Below are 9,124 nucleotides of genomic sequence, written 5' to 3'. Positions count from 1 at the left end.
CCATTATATTGGATTTTTAGAGGTAATTTCTAATGCCATATTTGAACTCACAGACCCCGAAAACCCCTATAGGAGCACCATAAATACCGCCAAAATACACGTCGTTTGGTGAAAAGGCTTAAAAACTCATATTTTGGTGAATTTATGGATACCCCCTTTTCAGGGGGCATGTACATGGGGGTTAGGGTGGTCCAATATGATAATTGTTTTTTTATTCCGGATTTTGATACTACTCCACATATTTTAAGCACCGTACCACGTTGCCATCGTGAAATTCGTCAAATAACACACCCCCCTACTTTAATCAAAAGAAATTTTATGCGCTTCTTCTTCATCGTGTGTCACATGGCGGCAGCCCAGAGCATCACCCACGCTAGTTTATACGCTGACAATGCTCTTGTGAACTGTAAAAAGTTTGCAACCTTATAAATACTGGCTTAATTGTTACGCAAAAGTTATTCTTTCATCGAATGCTTATTTTTGACCGGTGTCGTTGCGAATATAAAAAGTGGTACAAAATTAGATAAATGGTTGTTCGGCAGTAAAGAAAAGTAATGCTTCCGATCATATGGCATCGCGCGTTCATGAACGGGCAGTTTTGCGTCTTCAAGTATTCCAGTGACGACGCGACAACCTCATCCTCCGATGATTCTGACTAGTTCTTTATCCAACAGACTTTGTGTTGCTCACAGTATCCTAATTGTGCCGAAATTATGTTAGTGTACTGTATATGTAAATCGAGGCAATCTTCTCGCAGGGAGCTATTGATTTGTTATCGGTACCTGATTGAGCAATTAACGTTATTTCATGATAATTTAACGTCGCTAGATGTCGAATTAATGTAAAACAAACGTGAATATCTTATTGGGCATTGTTGTTACGCGATATAACTCGCTGGGAAAATTAAATCGATTTGAATCAACCCAAAATTAACTTATTTTTTCCCCCCAATGAGTTATAACGTGAATCACCGTAACAGCGTGCGCATCGCATTGATCGCTTTATCGCTACTTTTGGTATTATTACATCACAACAAATCAAACAGTGCGGTCGTGATAGACAATTCGATTATTTTTTTCTCTTCTCGTTTTGCATGTTTTGGTACAATTTTTTTGTAATAAACGTTCACAGCAATTGCCGAGGCGATTTCAACTTTTGCCGTTTGGCCTCGTCAACGTTTTTGCGAAGTAAAAATATGCTAATTTTGAAGACAGTGTGAGTGTTCACAGCAAGTAAAATAGTCCGAGGTGAGGTCTTGGTGCGATGTTTCTGCTGATTAAACTCACGCTGTGAGTAAATCAAACAGGAAGAAATTTTGAACAATTTTTGTCCAAATTAAATGCTTATTTTGCGACGGCATTTTTATCGCTGTAGCAGAATGACCATTATGACGTTTGCGGCAGCATTTACCACGGCAATTGCCGTGTGCCGCCACTAATTTTGAGGACTGTTGGAAGAAGATGCTAGAATTGCTAGATGCATGATCGAGAGGAAAAAGAATCATACCCATTTTAAGACTGCTGAAATGAAGACACGGCTCTCTTGGTAAAGATAAGTCAATGTGGCAAGTGTTGACATCAAGAATGAAACAATAGAATCTAGTGTCGATCTCCATTTTGCTTTACAGTTATAATCTGTCTAATTAGGCACAGAAATGGTTTGCCGTGAAGTCTTCACTTTAGTTAACATTGGTGCTTGCTTCAAAGAGCTTAGACTCTAAAGTCCTCCACTTGTTAGGCAAGACACAGAATGACTTCTTTGTTTCCAGTAGGGTTGAGTACAGACATCGGGATTTTGATGTTCAATGAATGTCACACATACACAGCACAGTATAGGCTATGTTATATATGTATATATCTACAAAAATTAACACATTCTAACCACTAAGTTGCTGAAACTGTGGATAGGCATTAGGCAAGCAATTAATCTGCGCATGTAAAAATTGTTCAAATATCTTGACTCTTGATCAATAAAATGTGCTGGAGCATCAAAGCTGAAATATGGGTATGGGGCATTCCAACATATATGCACTTCATTAATGTTACAATAAAGTTTTTACAAAAAATATTTTAGTTGCATTTATCTAGAATTTTGTTTAAATTATAGGTTCATCCTTAAAGTATATTTGTGACATATTGTTTTAATGACTTCAGTAAGATAGTATGATATTGTGTTTAGTGCAGGTTTCTGCGTAGTGAATTAATTCATTTATCTTTAAAATCGTTGCATTATGGGAGATGAAATCAAATCAGCTGACTTTGCTGTCAAAGCACAGAAAAAGATTCTTGGAAAAATGGCTTCAAAAAATCTGACTAAACTTTTAATCGATGAAAAAACTGGAGAGATCTTAGATCATTTTTGTAAAATTCGCAAACTTCAAACAGGAAATAAAAAAGAAGCCGAAAAGCTACTGAAAAATATTGTTAAAGTTGTGATAAAACTGGCAGTTTTACAGATGAATGATCAATTCACTTGTGAGGAGATGAAGATTGCCAGTAAGTTTCAACAGAAGACAAAAACGACTGCAATGACCATAGTCAGTTTCTGTGAAGTCGACTTTACCTTTGACAAATATGTTCTTTCAAGGCAAATAAACGAAGGGAGAACCATTTTGCAACAGCTCGTCGCTTCCCATCTCAGTGACAAGTCAAAAGGAAGAATCAATCTGGTATTTGATATTTTAGGAGAGGCTGATTTTCTAGAAGAAATATTTTCTCCAGACAGCAAATATCGACCATCATTGATAAAGATTACTGAGAGATTAAATGAACTACTAGACGATGGTGTTCTGTAACTCTTATGCCTTCTAATATTTCGCTTTTATTTTTTCTGGTGATTCATTAATTTCATTTGGTTCAATGTGCCTTCTCCCCTAAATGTCAATTATCTGTCTTTGCAAAAATATTTTCATGCTTAGCAAGATGTGGTTACTGATTATGTAGTGTTTCGTTTTATTTCTATTTATTGAAATTATGATTCGGTTGTATTGTATGAATTTGTGCAATCTAACGTTTTATCTTGTTTATAGATAGAACTTGGACCGTTAGTAGTATCAGTGTAGCCAGTGTAGTATAGCGAACCAGTGAAAGACATTGCCTCTGCTCTGTACCATTTAATATTCTGTGTCTTCCTGTACCCCTAAACTTAGCCGCGATTCTTCCACTACAATTTTGTAATGCTGGTAACCAATTCTCCTTTTGGCGCGACTTTGCCACAAAGTACAGCAATGCTGATTTGATGTAATGATGTCATTCCTGACAGGTAAATGTCGCAGAAGTCGTAGTCACTACGATGACTGCTACACAATTTCCTGTAAGGCCTGGTCCGCCCTTTACTAGGAATTTATAGGAGTTACATTTTTGTGTTCATATCTTTGCTTAATCACTTCCTGCATCTTCAAACTAGCATACATTGACATTAAGACTTCACGGTGTGCTTTAGCATTTGCTTAAATATCAGAAATCATAATTGTACTATCAACAACCTGTAAACATTTTGTGGGTCAATTTTTTTTTACTTCCGGGGATTGAAAATTGGACACGTCATCGTTAATTTTAAGAGCTTGTAATGAAAACTAATGTCTATATTAAGTATATTAATGAAGTAGAGTTTGATTGCCTTTATGCTACCAACAACTGTATGGTATGCAATTGATTTACCACTCACTGACTTCAACACCATTCATCATAGCACATGACTAGGGAACTGTGTTCCGAAAGCTTGCGCAACTTACTATTGCCACAGCAAACTCGCAGCATCAGGCTAAGACAGATCGTTTAAATCTACCTTGTGAAGTAAACTGTATGGTAATTGTCACAGAAAACTCATAACATGGAACTCTTACAACTGATTGAAGTTATACAGTATGTATAGTTACCGAAATGATCTTTGTGACTGGTATTTCTTTATAAAGTAGTTACTTGTTAGTGGCATTCTTTATTTTTTATTTTTATATGTTTGTATTGTTTACATTATTGTTTATATGAGCTTGTCATTTAACCACATGCTGCTTTTCTAGTTTAGAACGGGGTTGTTTTCAACGAGGCATTATTTCATCCATTAGAAAGCAAGAGAAATTCCTGTCCACTTTGTCCATAAGGTATCGAGAAATATTGTTCATTAGGATGGGATTGTTTTTCTTAGATCGCGCATGATTCATGCGATTTTGTATGAGTTTCGTGGGATGAGCAATGTCACTGAATGCCATCTTTGTGAAACATGTAACTCTGCAGATCCGGTGTCACGGATACTATACACGCGTTTACACTTTGTCTGACACCAATTAATATAACTTCAACATCATTTTCGATCTGACTGGTTACTTTAGCAAACGCTTGGAAACTAGTATTTTACAGAACTCTAACTTAATAGCATTTCAATAGCACTGAAAATGAAAACGGTTTAGTATTCAAAACATTTGCTGAACATGAGCTTAATATTTACATTTTGGGCTCTTCATTTTTGATTTATATACAAAGATATGTTGCAAAAATTGTGCGCGGAAGTGCTTCACCACAGGTTAATGTCATTGCAAGTTGCGATCGTCTGATACAAACTTATTCAAATCAATATATGTGCGGTCATAAAACATTGAGCATTCGACTTAAGTGGACATATGTGTCTTTTTAATATAACCTGCTCCCAAACTACAAAAAGTTGCATGATAAGAACATGTAGTGTGTGAACCATAAAATACGTGCGTTTACTGCAAAGCGCAAGCACATTAACTGTAGAACGTGGTTGAGTCTGGCACGCGGAAAGCAAACTGTAAAGTTTCTTCTTTTTGTGTCATTTTCTAAACATATGAGATACTTTGAGCATGCATATTCTGTGTTAGCGTCCTCTGTCATACAAGACATAGACTATAAAAACCATTTCCATTAAACGTGGCATCAATGGTATTTCAGCTTTACAACCCAAGCACATTCCTTGCAACCGATTTATTTTTCTAACCATATCAACATGTATTTGTCTTATCAGCATTTTTCCTTGAAAAGGCGTTGCTTTTTCCGCCATGATTTGTTTATGATTGTATTATCTCACCATATAAAGATGTTGATTTTGCATTAAAACAACAAACAAATCTACGGAAATGCGACTGTTGCCAATTTGGAAGGTCAATTTTATCATAGTCATTGTCTTTGTTTTTTGGTTTCCTTAATCGATTTTCTTGCATGTACATATTACCGCTTGCCTCGCTTTTAATTTAGCTGTGTACTTAGCAATTGGACCGGTATTTGATCCACAACTGCTTTTGCTTGATCTAACAATCAAATCAAGCAAAACACCGTCACTAGATTTTCTGCAAAACAAAACCTTTTAGTTTTGTGCCTTATCATCGGCTTGTAAATATCTTAAATTACGTCCATGTCTTTTTTTTTCAATTTTACTGTGAGTTGAGAGGTGTTTGTCCAAGCGATTACTATCCCAGACAGCAAATCAGCCGTTCTTTACATTGAATCATTGTCTGCAAACGTTGAATCAATGTAAAAACGACTCGTTTGCTGTCTGGGTAGCAGCTTGGTTATTAAACCTTGCTCTCCTACTACTACTCCATGTGTATTCTCGTTTTAAAGAGATTTAAATTGCCTGCTCCTTGATATTGCTTCCATCATGACGTACTAAATGCACGCGTGCAATTTGTTCAAACCAGGTGTGGTGGTTTTTGTTTGAGCCGACGCAATACCGATTCGAAACTGCCTTTGTTTTTGCTTGCACTGTTAGGTCTTAAGTTGTTTTTTCAGCTTATGTCTGATGTATTGTTTATGTGTCTTAAACGTAAAATAACTTTACTAACCGTCCATGCAAATCCCTTGCTTTTACACTGATTCAACTTTTATAGACGTTTAATCAATGGAAAAAGGACCGATTTTGCTGCTTAGAAATTTCCCTTTTTTTGATTTATTTTTACAAACTGAAACATCAGTCAATGCATTTATGTATTTATGGCTGAAGTTAAAAAGTAGTGATATCGCTTTTTTGAATATACAGCAAAGTGTGTTTATGTAATCGGAAAGCGATTTGTTTTGGCTGAAATCTGTATGTACTTGCCGATGTCAATCATCCTGACAATTGCTATTTTCGTGTTATCGGACTCACAAACAATTTCCAATCATTTTATTCATGGGCGTATTCGAAAATAGTTTTAACATGAGTTGCCAGTGGTGGAACGGACTAAAGCACAATTCAATGATACAAAACAACAGTTTTTTACCAAAAAACTAAGTTTAGTATACCATCGACGACTAGCTATATCTAGCTAGAGATAGCTCGACGACTAGAGATAGTTAGTCGTCGATGGTATAAAGATTGACTTCGAGCAAAAACTTTAGAGTTTTATGTCATTTAATGATTCGTTGAAGTTGTAGATTTGTGATCGCCCATAGAGGAAGTGCCTCAGTGCCTGATCCTCTCTATGACTTTAGCATCTTTTCAATAATTCTTTACCATATTCATGTCGCTTTGAACTTTTGAAGTGATAAGCCTACCTCCCACCAAACGTAAATCATATAAAATGTAAAATGCAATTATACCCAGATTGCAGTTGTTGTCATCAAAAACGTTCTGCATCGTTGCGGGTTACGTTAGGCATCGTTGAAACGATGCAAAACTAGCAACTTTTGAAAGCTGGGTAGCACTAAGTAATTTCAGTGTGAAGACTGTCTGTCGCTTCTGTGATAATGTTTGTTGGGCCATTAGTCAATGGCGACTCATTTCCGTTGTTTAATGAACGTGGGTTGTATGTCGCTGGGAAAAATTTCCTGTTCATCAGACATTTTGCGACTTACATTAAATTTACGTAATTTACTTTTGCATAAAACCATTCAAGCTTCTTTTCCTGTAAAGAACTGCCACTTTTCCCCGAGTCCGAAACAACGATATTTACCACATTTTGCATCGATTCAACGTGTCAGTAGGTGGACTTAATGCAAAAAAGGCGCATTTTTATTCTAACTTACGCTGTTTATTGCAATTTTAGGCTCGTTTGTAACCTTGTACCCTGTTCTTCAGTTGTTTGTGTTATGTCGTTTTGTGAACCTAACAGGATTTTTTTTTCGAAATTTTAACAATAACAATATATGTTTGTTCATTTCGTTGGCCTTACGACTGGGGCGCCGGAAGCGGGGGGCTGGGGGGGGGCGGATGCCCCCCATGCCATCAATTTTTCTGTGGATGGAGGGCAGGGGGGAAATGGTGTCCTTTTAGGGTCATGTAAGCTACTGCACATTTTGCAATACGATATAACAATTTCAGCTATTACTTAGCTTTTAGCCTAATTATAATCTTTCATTTCTGCCTCAAAATAATATTCACGACACAAAATTCTGTATCACAGTAGGTAATTAGCCTACATCATCATAACGTAGCACATGATGCCCTCCCGTGCCATTGTTCTTTGTATACCGGACACTTGTATCATTACTCGATGATGAGCTGATGGATGAGCATTGTCGCTATATCTTATCTTAAAACTTTTAAAAAATTGGCCTTTCAGCAACAAAAGTGCCCTTTTTTCATAATCCTACCCCCCCCCCCCCCCCCCCCAGTTAAAAACCGTTCCGGCGCCCCTGCCTAACGACCCCTGACAGTTTCTGCTGCTTTTTTCGTGCTTTCATTTCTACTTTTGCCGGTTGTATATCACTGAAATAAATTTTTTCATTGTTCCGTTACATCGTTGTCGTTCCGCCATGTCAACTTAGCGTTCAAACAAAAATGTGAAAGTGGTGTATTGACAAAGCCAACAACTTTTTAAATTTAGATAATAGCTTTTTAATTGCAGATAAGTTAATGTTTAGATAGACTTCTAAATTTAGCTAGCCTGTTGACAGCAGTTGTTTCTAGTTTTTACCAGCAAACACTGTTAGCAACTAATCGTGGCAGCTCTATTGCTGCGGCAACATATTGACAATTGGTGGCTTTCCAAGAAATAGCATGAAGCTGCACACCATTGTCATTTTTGGGAATTATCGCAGGAAAGTTTCTAAAGCTAAGTTGCTTGCAGGCGGATGTGAGATGTTAGCTTTCTGGTCGTTCACTTCCAGATATTTGTTCAAAACAACGGGACCTTCGTATCGGAATAAAAACAAAAATCAGCTGAAATAAACTCATCGTCTATGGTTTTAATACAAATGTCATATTTTGACGCAAGAATGACTCGGTTTCCAATCTTGGCTGTTAGATTGCACGGGTCCGTATGCTTAAGGGCCGGGTGGGAAAAATAAACCATTCAATAAAGCAACGTAAGCACAAACAAGTTGTTTTGTCGTGACTTTTAAAACATTTCGTGTGATGATGATAGAAAAAGTTTCGCTTTGAGTTAAATATTTTTTCACTGGTAAAAATCAATTTTATTCCAGTTACTACCTTTCCAAAAGTCTTTAGAAAAATTCAAGTTGAAGGTGTCATGTTGTTGTAATGGTGACCTTTTAAAAATAAATGGCAATCATTCCACTTTTATGGCCAAGCTCAATAAATCTTGATTTCAGTGTAAGTTCAAATGCCTTCAGGCCAGCAAAGTATGCTATCTAAACAACGGTTGCAATGTTTTATGTGCATGGATAAACCAATTATGCATCGTTTGCTCCACTACCAATGATGTGGGCTGCAGATTGGCGTCTGATTTCATGAACAAAGCTCAGGCACGCATTAGGCCTGGTGTGGTTTTAAAGAGTTTCCATGCCAACATACCAGCTTTACGTGACTGAGCCAAAAAAACAACTACAAAATGTTATTTTTTCATATGCTATTTTTGATTGGTTTATTTACCCTAGTCTCTGAAGGGTTATTCTTGGCAATTTTGTATCCTTGCGGACTGCGGAGACTTGGAACTACTGACGCACGAAGACCCGGTTATCGAAATTGACAGAATTAAATTTTCTTATTGGCGAAGTGTTGTCGTTTGTGAAATATTTCGTCTACTAGGTGCGGCTATTTGATCTCGCCGTTTCTTCGGGACCCTTGACTAAATGACCGAGCTATCGTGGCGAACTGTCTTTCTTCACTCCCACCTGATGTCAATGTGCATGAGTCTTGGTAAGGTAATCTGCTTGACTTTTCGTCGAAGTAGCTTAAGAAGCGCATGCAAGTATTCAACGTTTGCATTTTGACGTGTATTATTTTTTGC

The 9,124-nt window shown here is 37.0% G+C and overlaps 1 pseudogene; it reads left to right on the top strand.

Moving 5' to 3' along the window:
* Positions 1–2,194: 2,194 nt before the first annotated feature.
* Positions 2,195–3,430, top strand: LOC145787837 (tumor necrosis factor alpha-induced protein 8 pseudogene; annotated as a pseudogene).
* The last annotated feature ends 5,694 nt before the right edge of the window (positions 3,431–9,124 follow it).

This window comes from Aplidium turbinatum, chromosome 18, assembly GCF_918807975.1.
Source record: "Aplidium turbinatum chromosome 18, kaAplTurb1.1, whole genome shotgun sequence".
Classification (NCBI taxonomy): domain Eukaryota; kingdom Metazoa; phylum Chordata; class Ascidiacea; order Aplousobranchia; family Polyclinidae; genus Aplidium; species Aplidium turbinatum.
This window is presented reverse-complemented; position numbering and strand designations above follow the sequence as displayed.